Raw genomic sequence first — 15,471 nt, 5'->3', positions numbered from 1 at the left:
CTAAGAAGGGTCTAGCTATATGGCCAAAGTATTTATATAAAATTTAATGAGTCTCATGAGTCATTATTCTGGGAGCTTGGGGAAAGGAGGAAAAACTTCTTTCTACATAATTTTGTCCAGTGTGGGGCTGGTGGTTTTACCTCCTGTCCCTAAACTCCCAAAGTAAAGATTCATGAGACTGAAAATATATTTACAAATACCTAGACCATATGGCTAAGCTCTTCTCTGACTAGCTCATAACTTAAAGCAACCCATCTATTTTAATCTACATTCTGCCATGTAACTAGATACCTGTGCTTAGGTACCATGTGTCTGTGTCCTCCTCACATCTGCCTGCAAATCTTCATGACTAGCTTTCTCCCAGAATCCTTTTTACCTATCAATGTCCCACCTCCTATTTCCTGCCTATGTTATAGACTATCAGATTTACTGTTGACAGGTATTACATCCATACATTTCTTCTACACTTTTGGATCTTTCCTTGAGATTTTGTTATGTTTATTTTTCTACAGTTTGAAGATAGTTTGCACAGATGTAAACATTTTGGAATTTATCATATTCTGTGTTCTCAACCTTTCAATCATTAATTAAACAAAATGTTTAGCTATTATAATTTTCTCTTTCTTTGTTTTTCTAGTTATCTTCCTTCAGATTCTTTTTTCTGGTACTGTCACTATGGGTTTCTTTTACTTTATAATTGTCCAACAGTTCTTGTATATTATCCTCTGTTCCTTCACTTAGCCGACATTTCAGCTTGGGGAGCTCTTATTAATGTAGAACTGACTCACTGAATCATCTTTGCTTGTGGCACAACTACCAATTCAGGTGATCCTTTGATATGTTCAAATATTGTGTATATCAATTCACTTCAAATGCTTATTCTTTTTCTCTTCATATTGCCTTCTCCTTTTTCAATTACTTTGATTTTCTTTACTGTTATTAAAAACCAGAAAAGATGTATCACTAGTAGAAACTGAGGCAGTGAGTCTTTTAGTTGGTTTTTTGTTGATGTGATCAGGAGCTGGGCTGTGTTTAATGTTCTCTCACGAGACAGTTGCTCCAGCTTTCTTTACTTAGTTTGGTTTCCCTAAAAACTCTTCAAATGGAGTTTATGTCTGTAGCTCTCAACTGGAAGGCACTGAAAAGCACTGAGCTTCTATTGATGTTCTTCTGGAAGAAGAAGCACTTGGTCACCTTGTAATGATAACTAATGTTTTCCATTGGACCTGAGTACCTAGACTGAACAAGTCAAAGTCCTTCTTAGACATAACCATTCCTTTCTGTGAGAAAGGAGGACAGCTCATCCTAAAGGAGGATGGAGCATGCTGCAGTTACTTGATTGCTTTTTCCTGGATTAAAAAAGTTTGCAATAAATTGGTTTCATGTAAAAACTTGTTTTGGACAATTTTCTGGATGTATTTCAAAATGATTGGCTTTTCCCTTGGGCATAGTTTGAGGCATTCAGTTTTCCAGCACTGCCTGCCATCTAGTCTTTCAGTGGCCATCTCAGATATCAGCTGAAATATTTTAGTGGACACTGTTCACAAATGTATTCAGAAATAAAAAACACTTATAAACAACATTTATGCCACTGATAATAAGTTACTAAACATTTTGTTTGATTTTAGCTGGGTGTGGTAGCCAATTCAAGAAATCCCAGCACTTTGAAATCTAAGGCAAGAAGATTCCCATGAGTTCAAGGTCAGCATAGGCTACAGAGTGAATCTGCTCAGAGACCCCCAATGCAATTGTTCTAATTTATAATTAATATTTTCTAACCTCTTACATATATACAGTAAGAAATGATACACAGGTTTCAAGTATCCACAGATGTTGGATGATTTCTCTTGAGCATTATATTTCCCTTTGACCCAGAGAGAGAGAGCAATTACAGACAGAATAAATGCTTACATCCAAGTTTTATTTGGTGTATGAAAGTGGTTTTCATTGGCACTAGTTACAGGAGACCTGACGACTCATGTGCAGCTATACCAAGGGACAGTCTCCCTTTCCCTAGAGTTTGTTGAGTAGTTATAATAGAATCTTTTAGGAGAGAGATCTCACATATCCATAAACCTCATGGGCATCCTGACTTCCTTGTCCTTCAAGGGGCTATTACTGGTCCAATCTTATGAGGGTCTTGTGTTGGTGATCTATGCTCTGATTCGGAGACAGCAGTGGCAATGTCATACTTAGAGGAGCGTGTCCACTAAGACTGAGAGTGGTAAGGGACAACAGCAGTAACATAAATTCCAGAAGCATTTCTTGTCCTTTCTTTTAAATCTGTTTTTCCTCAGAGACATCGCAGCTCCATCTCTGCATTTCCTACCTGAGTGTGTCAATCATGTCTATTATCATTTTGTCTCTTCATGAGTAATTAGCACAGAATATAATCTTAAAATCAAATTGAGTCTGAACATCTGTGTTTTAACTGCTGTGTTCATGGCATTTAAATTAAATGTCATTATCACTTGGGAATTGTTTCTTTCCTGCTTTCTTTTAGAATTTGCATGATTTTTAAGTGTCCCATTTTAATTTAACCATATGTATGTATAATTTATATATTTCTTTTAGTGATTGCTCTATGGATTACATATAAATTAATAGTGAAATGATGAACAGTTTATATTTTTTCTACTTGAGAAGAAAATAATGTTAAAAGCAAATATGTCCTTTTCAAAGGTATTTCATTTGTTCTCACCAGTATTGCATGTACATGTATTGAACACTTCACCAAAACATACTGTGAGTTTGGCTTTTCATTTTAGAGAACTTATGAGGGAGGAATTACATCTCTTCCACCTCTATAGACCTCACTTTGACCCCAGCAGAAGTCAGCACTAAAAGAGTCTCACTCTTTTTTTTTTGTTGTTGTTGTTGCTGTTGTGGTTGTTCTTGTCTTGACTTTCAATGCTCAATAGCTCAGATTTTATCTGAGAGACAGAAAACAAAATAATCCCAAAAAACTGGTCTCATTGTTTGATCTTATTTGAGGTTTTTATTATGTGTACTCACACACTGATATGTGTACTTGCACACTGCTTTTTGAAGTTTATTGTTAAGTCATTTCTCACTCTTATTTTATGAATTTGTTACCTAGTAGCATTACAATTACTATTTGTGACTTTGGGAAGTGAACCTAGGGCCTTACACATACTATAATTATCTCCACGACCACTAACAATTTAATTGGAACATATTACTTTCTAATTTAAAAGTTAACGTTATTCTGTGAAATTTAATCATCTGTCTTTATGATTACTGATTGACTGAGTGCAGTGCTAGAATGTGAGCCCAGGGTCTTGCAGTTTTTGAGCCCCTGCTTTACCACTGAACTTCCAGACCTCTTCATGCCACTGGAAATAATTTTCAAAATTTTCTTTATTTTTACATTATGTATATGTGTGTTTGTCTTACATGTATGTCTGAGCATCACTTTTGTGTGGTGCCCATGGACGTAGATGGGGTGTTTGAGCTCATGGAACTGGAATTACAGGCAACTATGAGAGGCCATGTGGGTGGCAGGTTTTGAACCCAGGTCCTCTAGAGGAACAACTATTGCTATTAATCACTGGGCCTTCTGACTAGACCCTAATTTTTTTTTTTTTATTTTATTTCAGAGTTTGCTAAAAATTTTTGGTTTTTGAGAATTTGTTTCTTGATGGTTTGAAAAGTTATATTTCCTTTTTCTTCTAAAGACTGTTACTCAGTTATTTTTAGAACATATATTTCAGCTCATTTTTTAACTTAAAATTATTTACTCAGTCTACATTTAGTACTAGCTTAATTTGTATTATTTTTTTCTTTGATATTTTCTGAGGTTATAATATAAGTACATCATTTCTCTTTTCTTACTCTAAACCTTCTCATTGTTCTCCGAAAGCCATGGCCTCTTTATCAATTATTTCTACATACATATATGATGTGTGTATATTTCTAAATATATAAATACATGTCAAAGCATCTTTTTAAAGATGTGATCTTCATACCTCACAACTCACTCCTCAGATTTCTGTCTTATTTATGCTCCAAAGTCTTGGCTCCTAAGTCTTGTTGAATGTTATTTTCTGAGCCCACTCCTCCCTAGTGTCTTCAAGGGTTAGCTTCAGAGTTGCTCTGAATGCTAAAGCCCAGGACACCTGCCCCTACACATACATGTTGTACTCTTGGCATGAGATGTGCGTCCATCAGTATGTATGTGAGAGGATCTCTATGACTTGCAGTACGTAATGCAATGTAAATGCTATGTAAATTATTCTCATGCGTTGTTTCAGGAAGAACAACAAAAATATGTCCATGCCCAATATGTGCATGCATTCAGCAGTCCCAAAGACCTACCTATCTGCCCCTTTGAGTTGCATTTGGTGGAACCTGTAGATGTGGAGCCTTGGGGGACTGATCCCACTTGGAGTTTGGCCAGTAGTACTTTTCTAGGTAGTAAGAATATTCTGTACGGTTTAGTGCTGTGTAACTAGAGCCCTGGCATGCTTCACCAGGATTATCAGCTCCCCATAGTGTCATCTGTCCTAGAGTCACACTTTTGAATCCTTTGCGTTTCAGTTATGCCATGTGATTCATTAGCTGAAGGACTGACCGTGAATGGAGCCAGGCAGAAATTATTTCTACGGCAGAGATGAGAGGGTTAGCCTCAAAAAGCAGCCCTTATTTTCTCTGCAGTAGGAGGAAGAGGTGCCCAGGATCTGCACATTAGACTAGTGCTGGTGGCAGGAAACTGAGGGAGCTTTTCTTTTCTTTTCTTTTCTTTTCTTTTCTTTTCTTTTCTTTTCTTTTCTTTTCCTTTCTTTCCCTCTCTTTCTTTCTTTCCTTTCTAACTTATTTTTTATTTTTCATGTACATTGGTGTTTTGTTTGCATGTTTGTCTGTTTGAGGATGTTGGATCCCCTGGAACAAGAGTTACACAGACAGTTGTGAACTGTCATGTAAGTGCTGAGAATTAAACCCAGGTTTAATTGAACTCTGGGAGAGCAACCCGTGCTCTTAACCTCCGAGCCATCTCTGCAGCCTTTGGAGAGAGAAATAATGCCTTTATTACTCATCCTCGGCTGAAAACAAAGATAACACTTTGCTGTATATGACATGTGAAATGCCTCGCACTTTCTTATTCCATGCCCGTCATCCCTGCTGCCCAAGCAATGTCCACCTGCAAACGCCCCTTAATTTTCTTCCAACACCGCTTTCTCTCTCCACACTGAAGTTTTCTGGTTACCACAGTGATATATTCCAATTTGTTAATATGCACAATTCAATGACACATACTCATAAACCAAAAACCTCCCTTGGACCTCAGCACTTTCAGCCAGTATGTTACTTTTGTGTTCTCCGGCAGGGACCCCTCTTCCACAGATTATCTCTGAAAACTTCTTAACTTTCCCACTCCTCACTCCTCCCATGTGTGTTCTGCCAGAACTCCTAGTCATACTTGTCCTCTAGCTCGCCAAAGGCCCCTGCCCCTCTCATCCTCTCTCCCTTCTCTGTCCAGTACAGATGCCTTGGCTTAGAGTAAGAGGGAGCACCAGACTCCCATTAACTCAACAGCTGAGACATTCTCTCCATTTTCCTAAAGAGAGCAGCCTGTGCCAGCCTGTGCCAGAAAGCTCACCTTTTTGAAGAGTTTATGAAATGTTTTTTTTATTTAAACAAAATCCTTTATGAATTTTAATAGAAGCCAACAGAAAAACAGATTGCTGTCATAGCTTAGGGATCTTAGTGCTACTTGATGTTGCTAGGATAATGATAAAGGGGGGAAAGGAAATTGAAACTACCTCTCAGACATCCTACTTTACTGGTCCTTGTTTTGATTCTAGCCTCAATTTTTTTGATCATTTTTGGTTTATATGATTGACAGTTGATCGTAGCAACCCATCATGCTTCTCTTTCAATAAAGTTCTGTTAAATTCTGATGTTTTATTGTTCTGGATCACTTCAAGAAATTCTAAAGCAAAGCCCATGTGGATTATTTAATGTAGGTAACATTGACATCTTTAGGGCGGGGATGCTAGCCCTCTCAGTGAAATGCTTGCTATGCAAACATAAGGACCTGTAGAAAAAGTCAGGCGTGGTACTCCATTGTTGTAACCTCAGCACTAGAAAGATAGAGATAGATAGATCCCTACGACTCACTGGTCAGGCAGCCTAGCCTACATGGTGAGGCTCAGATCCCGGTGGGTGAGACAACCTGTCTTAAAAAAAAAATGTGGACAACTCCTGAGGAAGAACACCAAAGATTGATCTCCAGTCTCCACAAGCATATATGTGCACATATAGTCACATCTGAACACATACATGCTTGAACATGCATGCCAGCACACACACACACACACACAAATGAATAAATAAAATTGTTATGTTCATTATTCTCATTATTTCAAAAAATATAATACACCTCTATTCATTTTTTCTATATATCTTCTACTTGATATGATATTTTTCTTTTACTATTTTTTATTAACTTATTTTTTAGTCAAACAAATCTTTTGGAGCAAATGTATTTGCTTTATGTCCTCAGCAAATATCAGTTTTTTTCCCCAAGACAGGCTGTCCTGGACTCACTTTGGGGACCAGGCTGGTCTCAAACTCACAGAGATCCACTTGCCTCTGCCTCCCTGAGTGCTATTATTACAGGTGTGCATCATTGTGCCCAGTTATAGATAAGTTTTTGGTTTTGTTTTGGTTTTTATGGTTGTTGCTGTTTCGGTAAATAAATAGCTCTGTTGGAGGTTGTTCTCATGGTAGTTACTGGTCCTCTGTGTAAACCTTCCTAGGTCATTATACCTGATTGGCTAATTAAACAGCCTATACCTGGGCAGGGCAGAATGGGGTAGGTGTGGCTAGGGTTCGTGGACTTTGGAGAATCCCAGGAAGAATCACAGGAAGGACAGACAGACAGGAAATGAGGAAGGAAGAGGATGCCAGGATGGGTTAGCCTGGACCTATGTTACTACAACATAGGTCTATGTAGGATCATTCCCTGTTTGGATTATTGCTACCATCTCGCTCCCATTTTCTGTATAAGAAAGATAGTGACTACCATCTCTCTTGTTTCTGTATAAGAAAGATAGTGACTTCTGTATTTCTTTTTTTTTTTCCTGACAATAAGCATAAGGCTCTGATTAAGGCCAAGCAAATGCATCTGATATATTATGTCTCCCATGATGAACAGGAAATAAATCTAAAAAAACAGAGTGCAATGAACAATTGTTAGGCGAGAATAAAGCCTGGGAGCTATACTGCACATTAATGTAGTTTGATTTGCTTAGCAATGACCTCTATAGTCATGTAAGAAGTGACACTTGCTTCTCAGGCGATTGGAATGCCATAGCTTCTTATACTGACTTGTGAACAAGGCTGAGGGAAGCTGTTCTGGGAAGGTGAGCTGCTACAGCTAATGAAACTGCACATACTTGAAGAGTTGTGGTTGATTGTCTTTGTGTATACCTTCCTTAATTTATACTCCCTGAATCAGATGATTGTAAAAAAAAATCATTAAACAGGAATAATACTGACTGGGCTCTGAGTTAAAAACTGTATTTTTTGTTTATTCAGTGGTATCTACAGAAAGCCAGTGTAGAGGATTTTTCCTAGGTACCTCTTCTGAGAAACATCTCAGCATACTTTTGTAAAACATAATATATCACATCTGGGTTCATTTCCACACTGTGCAAGAGGAAGGTTGGCAAGGTGCTTAATTTTCTGTTCTTTGGCTGACAGAAGCAGGCTAGTGAGAAGGAGGTAGAGAAACAATTTGGGAAATGCAGTCAAATTATTTCTCTCCAAATAGAAAAGTAAAATAGTAGCTTGCTCTTACAAAGATTTATACTTGAATTGGTTAAATATTTATGTTGCTATCTTGGTTATTTTCTATTTCTGTGGAAAGACATTATGACCATGGAAACTCATGAAAGAAAATATTTAATTGGGGGCTTGCTTAGTGTTCAGAGGGTGAGTCCCTGAACATCACGATGAGAAGCCTGGCAGCAGACATGCAGGCACGGTGCTGGAGAAATACCAGAGAGTTTACATTTGATCCTCAAGTTGTAGGCACAGAAAGAAAAAGCTGACTGGCAATGGCATATGCTTCTTTTTTATTTTTAATTTTTATTATTTTATTAATTACAGTTTATTCACTTTATATCCCAGCTGCAGCACCCTCCCTCATTCCCTCCCAATCCACCCATCCTCCCTCATCTCCCCCCATGCCCTTCCCAAGTCCACTAATAGGGGTGGTCCTCCTCCCTTTCCTTCAGACCCTAGCCTATCAGGTCTCATCAGGACTGGCTGCATTGTCTTCCTCTGTGGCCTGGTAAGGCTGTTCACCCTTCACATGGAAGTGATCAAAGAGCCAGCCCATGAGTTCATGTCAGAGACAGTCCCTGTTCCCCTTACTAGGAACCCACTTGGACACTGAACTGCCATGAGCTATATCTGTGTAAGGGTTCTAGGTTATCGCATGCATGGTCCTGGGTTGGAGTATCATCGGTTTCAGAAAAGACCACTGTGCTCAGATTTTTTGGTTCTGTTGCTCTCCTTATAATGCTCCTGTGGCCGCCCATGTCTTTCCCTCTCCCCCTTCTTTCATAAGATTCCCTGCACTCTGCCCAAAGTGTGGCTATGAGTCTCAGCATTTGCTTTAATACCCTGCTAGGTAGAATCTTTCAGAAGCTCCTGTGGTAGGCTTCTGTCCTGTTCCCTGTTTTTTCCCTCTTTCAATGTCTGTCCCGTTTGCCTTTCTGAGTGAGGATTGATCATCTCAGGAGTGATAAGCAGGGTCGTCCTCCTTGCTTAGCCTCTTTAGGTGTACAGATTTTAGTATGTTTATCCTATATTATATGCCTAATATCCACTTGAAACTGAATATATACAATGGGTGTCTTTATGCTTCTGGGACACCTCACTCAGGATGACCTTTTCTAGTTCCCACCATTTGCCTGCAATTTCATGATTTTCTTGTTTTCAATTGCTGAGTAATATTCCATTGTGTAAAAATATCAAAATTTCTGTATCCATTCCTCCATTGAGGGACATCTGGGTTGTTTCCAGGTTCTAGCTATTATGGATAAAGCTGCTACAAACAGGGTTGAGCAAATAACTTTATTGTGTACTTGAGCATATTTTGAATATATGGAAGTGGTATAACTGGATCTTGAGGACGCAGTATTCCTAATTGTCTGAGAAAGCGCCAGATTGATTTCCAAAGTGGTTGTACAAGCTTACATTCCCACCAACAATGGAGGAGGGTTCCCCTTTCTCCACATTCTCTCCAGCATGTATTGTCACTTGAGTGTTTGATCTTAGCCATGCTGAGGGGGGGTTAAGATGAAATCTGTGTTGTTTTAATTTGTATTGTCTGATAACTAAGGACACAGAGCACTTCTTTAAGTGTTTCTCTGCCATTCGATATTCCTCTACAGAGAATTCTCTGTTTAGCTCTGTACCCCATTTTTTAATTGGATTACTTGATTTGTTGCTGTTTAACGTCTTGAATTCTTTATATATTCTGGATATTAGCCTTCTGTCAGATATAGAGTTCGTGAAAATCCTTTCCCAGTCTGTAGCCTGTCATTTTGTTCTGAGGACAGTGTCCTTTGCTTTACAGAAGCTTTTCAGTTTCGTTAAGTCTCACTTATCGATTGTTGCTCTTAGAGCATGTGCCGTTGGTGTTCAGGAAGTTGTCTCCTGTGCCAATGAGTTCTAGGCTCTTTCCCACTTTTTCTTTTAACAGATTTAGTGTGTTTTGTTTTATGTTGAGATTTTTGATCCACTTGGATTTTGCAGGGTAATGAATATGGATCTATTTGCATTTTTCTACATGTAGACATCCAGTTAGAACAGCACTATTTGCTGAACATGTCTTTTTTTCATTGTATGGTTTTGGCTTCTTTGTCAAAAATCAGTTATCCATAGGTGTGTGGGTTTATTTCTGGGTCTTTTCTTTGATCCATAATTTGATCCATTCTTTGATCCATTGATCCATAATTCTGTTTCTATGACAGTACCATGCAGTTTTTATTACTATTGCTCTGCAGTACAGCTTGAGATCAGGAATGGAGATACCGCCAGACGATGTGTTGTTGTAGAGGACTGTTTTAGCAATTCTGGGTTTTTTTTTTCCATATGAAGTTGAGAATTGTTCTCTCAATGTCTGAAAAGAGTCATGCTGTTATTTTGATGGGAATTGCATTGAATCTGTACCTTGCTTTTGGCAGGATGGCCATTTTTCACTATTTAATCCTACAGATCTGTGAGCATGGGAGAGCTTTCTATCTTCTGATATCTTCTTCAATTTCCTTCTTCAGAGACTTGAAGTTTTCTTCAAACAGGTCTTTTACTTGGTTAGAGTCACACCAAGGAACTTTATGTTATTAGTGTTATTGTGAAGGGTGTTGTTTCCCTGTTTTTTTTTTTTTTTTTTTTTTTTTTTTCTTTTTTTTCTGAGCTCTTTTGTCTTTTGTATACAGGAGGGCTACTGATTTTTTTGGAGTTAATTTTGTATCCAGCCACTTTGCTGAAGTTGTTTATCAGCTGAAGGAGTTCTCTGGTTGAATTTTTGGGGTCATTCATATATACTATCACAATATCTATAAACAGTGATACTTTGACTTCTTCCTTTCTGATTTGTATCCTCTTGATCTCCATTAGTTGTCTTATTGTGCTAGCTAGGACTTCAAATACTATGTTGAAGTGATATGGAGAGACGAGGCAACCTTGCCTTGTCCCTGATTTCAGTGGGATTGATTTAAGTTTCTCTCCATTTGGTTTGATGTTGGCTGTAGGCTTGTTGTATATTGTCTTTACTATGTTTAGGAATATGCCTTGTATCCCTGATCTCTCCAAGACTTTAAACATGAATGGGTGTTGGATTTTGTTAAATGCTTTTTTGGCATCTAAGGAGATAACCATGTGGTTTTTCTCCTTCAATTTGTTTATATGGTGGATTACATTGATGGATTTCCATATATTGAACCACACCTGCAAATATGGGATGAAGCCTCCTTGGTCATGGTGGATGGTATCTTTTATGTGTTCTTGGATTCAGTTTGCAAGTATTTTATTGAGTATATTTGAATCAGTGTTCATTAGAAAGATAGGACTGAAGTTCTCTTTTTTGTTGGGTCTTTGTGGGTTCATAGAATGAGTTTGGTAATGTTCCTTCTGTTTCCATTTTGTGGAATAGTTTGACGAGAATTGGAATTAGCTGTTCTTTGAAGGTATGGTAGAATTCGGCACTGAAACCATTTGGCCTTGAGCTTTTTTTTTTTTTTTTTCAATGCAGTTTATTCAGGAACCTTGAACAATCATCTGACCCTGGGGAAAGCCAGCCCACAGCTTAAATGGCCTCTGGGTAGCCAACCCCGGCATGCCACGTGGGCAATGCAGATAGGTCCACATACATGGAAGCAAGCCAGATCCTCAGCCTTAGCCAAATGTGGAGTTGTTCGTGACAGAAAGCACTCACCATCGGGAAGGTGGAAGGCGGAAACCAGCTCCATCTTTAAGGCATGGCATTACGCAGCTCTCTACAGTTCCCCCTTTTTGTTTTAGACGTAAAAGGGAGACTTTTGGTGACTGCTTCTATTTCCTTGGAGGATATAAAGCTATTTAATCTATTTACCTGATCTTGATTTAATTTTCTTAAATGGAATCTATCAAGAAAATTGTCCATTTCCTTTAGATTTTCAAATTTTGTGGCATATAGGCTTTTGTAGTAAGACCTAATGATTGTTTGGATTTCCTCAGTGACTGTTGTTATGTCCTCCTTTTTGTTTGATTTTTCTGATTTTGATAGTTTCTCTCTGCCTTTTAGTTAGTTTGGCTAAGGGTTGTCTATCTTGTTGATTTTCTCAAATAACCAGCTCTTGGTCTCATTGATTCTTTTCATTGTTTTTTTTTTTTTTTTTTTTTTCTGAATTTGGTTATTTCCAATTATCTACTCCTCTTGAGTGTATCTGTTTCTTTATTTTCCCCTAGGGCTTTTAGTTGTGCCATTAAGTTGCTTGTATGAGTCATCTCAAACATCTTTCTGGAGGCACTTAGTGCTATGAACTTTCCTCTTAGCACTGCTTTCATTGTGTCCCATAAGTTTGGGTAAGTTGTGCCTTCATTTTCATTGAATTTTTGGAAGTCTCTGATTTCTTTTTTCATTTCTTCCCTGACCAAGCTGTCCTTGAGTAGAGAGTTGTTTAGTTTCCATGTGTATGTAGGCTTTTTGTTATTTCTTTTGTTGTTGAAGTCTAGTTTTAGGCCATGGTGGTCTGATAGGATACAAGGGATTATTTCAATCTTCTGGTATCTGTTGAGGCTTGCTTTGTGCTCAGGTATAAAGTCAATTTTTTGAGAAAGTTCCATGAGGTGCTGAAAAAATGGTGTATCTTTTGAATTTGGGTGAAAAGTTCTGTAGACATCTATCAGGTTCATTTTATTTAGGATCTCTGTAAGTGTCATTATTTCCCTATTTAGCTTCTGTCTATATGATCTGTCCCTTGGTGAAAGTGGATTGTTGAAGTCTCCCATTATTAAGGTGTTGGAATCGATGTGTGATTTAAGCGTTAACAATGTTTCATTGGCAAAGGCAGGTCCTCTTGTATTTGGGACATAGATGTTCAGGATTGTGATGTCCCTCTGGTGGATTTTTCCTTTGATGAGAATGAGGTGCCCCTCCTCATCTTTTTTGATTAATTTTAGTTGAAAATCCATTTTATTAAATATTAGGATAGCTACCCCAGCTTGTTTTCTGGGTCCAGTTGCTTGAAAAACATTTTTCTAGGCCTTTACTCTGAGGTAGTATTTATCTTTGTTGTAGAGGTGTGTTTCTTGGATGCAGCAGAATGTTGGATCCTGTTTTTGTAACCATTCTGTTAGTCTGTGTCTTTTTATTGGAAAGTTGAGTCTGTTGATGTTGATAGAAAATAGTGACCAATTGAATCTTAGAATACAATGAATCTTCCTTGTATCGTGGAATTCGTGGTGTTATTGTTTTAATTTTTTTTGTTGTGAAGTTATCTATATCCTGTGTTTTCTTGGGTTAGTTGATTTCATTGGATTGGAGGTTTCCTTCTAGTATCTTCTGTAGGGCTGGGCTGCTGTGTAGATATTGTTTAAGTTTAGTTTTGTAATGGAATATTTTGATTTCTCCATCTATGTCCCGAAAGCTTTGCAAGATATAGTATTCTGGGTTGGCAACTTTGGTCTCTTAGAGTCTGCCATGACATCTGCCCAGGTTCTTCTGGATTTTTCATTTTCTGTTGAGAAGTCTAGTGTGACTCTGATAGGTCTACCGTCGTATTTTATTTGGCCTTTTCTCCTTGCTTTTAATAGTTTTTCTTTGTTCTGTAGATTTACTGTTTAGGATCTGTTTACTGTTTACTGTTTAGACTGTTACATGTCATGAGGAATTTCTTTTCAGGGCTACTTTTCTATTTGGTGTTCTACAATCCCTTTGTATGTTTATAGACATCTCTTTAAGTTGAGAAAATTTTCTTTTATGATTTTCTTTAAAATATTTTCTGGATCTTGGAACCTGAAATCTTCTTTTTCATTTATTCCTATTATTCTTTGATTTCATCTTTTCATGGCGTCCTTGATTTCTTGGTTGTTTTGTGTTTGGAACTTTTCTGATTTTACTTTTTCTTTGAGAGATGCATCAATTTCTGCAATTGTATCATCAACACCTGAGATTTTTCTCTTCCATCTCTTGTATTCTGTTGGTGATGCTTACCTTTGTGGTTCCTGATCTTTTCTCTAAGTTCTCCAGCTCCAGAGTTTTCTCTGTTTGTGTTTTTTTTTTTATTGATTCTAATTCTGTTTTCATCTCTTTCACAATTTCCTTCATCTGTTTCAATGTGGGTTCCTGTCTTTCCATGATGGCCTCTTTTCTTGTTTGTTTGTTTCCTCTCTATAAACCTCTACTTGTGCCTCTATTTGTTTGGCTGTACTTGCCTGCATTTCTTTGAGAGCTTTGTTCATTTCCTCTTCCTGTGCCTCTAGTAACTGGATAAACATAAATTTGAGATCATTTTCCTGTGTTTCCGATGAATAAGTATATCTGTTGATTTTGGAGGTTGCTGGTGAAGCCATGATGTTCTGATTTTTGTTGGATGTGTTCTTATGTTGACCTCTAGCCATCTGCTTATCTGTAACCTTTGAGGTTTATTCCTGGAGTCTGTACTTTAGACTAGGTCCATCTGTCTCTGGTATCTGGATATTCTTTAGTAAGATGAAAGAGGTTCACTGGTTTGAGAGTGGATATTGGTGTTTCAGCTGTAGCTAAGGGAGGAAGGTCACAGGCACATGTGCGCAAGCACAGAAGTGTGCATGGAAGTTTTGCCTTGAAGGACAGGGTGCTAGTGTGTGTAGATGCCTGGAATGTGGAGCTCAGGTGCAGGAGGGGGTGCAGGTGCTGGTGCTATGAGCACAGTGTGCATGTGCAGGTGCTCTGAATACCTCAGTGGCCTACAGGCCTGCTGTACTGTCCTCAGGGTATTCAGATCTGTCTGGGCTTCAGGAATTTTTTTGCCTGGATTCCACTGGCAGACCCACAGAACAGGGGCTTCAGTGTTGAGAACACTGTCCCAGTAGCCCAACAGATGGAAGGGATCCAATGTTTGGCTGCTAGTGTAAGGGAGCCTGGATCTGAGGCTCTGTATGTACTCACTTGAAGGTGCACTCACTCACTAACAGGTCTAACTGGAAAACACAGGGTTTCCCCCTGTTCTCTAATCTCAGATTTGGACCCATAGGGGTGAATGAGAGTGTAGGAGATCTGACAGCTCTGTGGTGTCCACTGTTTGACTGCCGGACAGGGAGACCTCTACTTGGGGTAGCCACCTCTGCTGTCTCAGTCACTGAGCACAAAGGCTCCTGTTTGGACTAAATGCCACCCCGCTGTCACTGCAGACCTGGGAGGCTGCTACAGCTGCCCACTGCCTGCTGCCAGCCTGGGAGGCCCACCTCTGCTGTCTCAGTCACTTAGAATGGAAGCTTGTGCTTGGAGCAATCACTGCCACCTACACCGGGCAGGGAGATCCGTGCTTAGGGCAAGGGGATGTGCAGAAGGGTTGAATATTCACCACTCTCAGTTCCTGGAGATGTCCACAGGTGACCTGGATCCAAATTGTCCCACCTCAGGGGTCATCCCCTCTCGCCCAGAAAGCCTCAATGTCAATGTTCTGGTTTCAGCTGCCCTTCCACTCACCAATTTTGGAGTTTCCGTTCCTGTGCCCCTCAATTACAGATATACTGGTAGCAGCCATCTTGGATTCTGGTCAGCATGAGATTCTTAAACTTCCAATCCCACTGTCAGTAACACAATCAGTAAAAACTCAATAACACCCAATAGCTCCTCCAACATAGCCACATCTCCTAATTCTTCACAAACAGTTTCACCAACAAGGAACCAAGCATTTAAATATATGAACCTATGGGAGTCAGTTTCATTCAAGCCACCACATAGCAGCA

At 38.8% G+C, this 15,471-nt stretch overlaps 1 protein-coding gene across 1 annotated transcript in view; it reads left to right on the top strand.

Annotated features, from left to right (window-relative positions):
- Positions 1–15,471, top strand: part of Nme8 (NME/NM23 family member 8) — a 45,021-nt gene that overhangs the window by 24,551 nt on the left and 4,999 nt on the right. The gene's annotated exons all lie outside the window — the stretch shown is intronic.

The sequence above is a fragment of the Meriones unguiculatus genome, chromosome 19 (assembly GCF_030254825.1).
Source record: "Meriones unguiculatus strain TT.TT164.6M chromosome 19, Bangor_MerUng_6.1, whole genome shotgun sequence".
Taxonomy (NCBI): domain Eukaryota; kingdom Metazoa; phylum Chordata; class Mammalia; order Rodentia; family Muridae; genus Meriones; species Meriones unguiculatus.
This window is presented reverse-complemented; position numbering and strand designations above follow the sequence as displayed.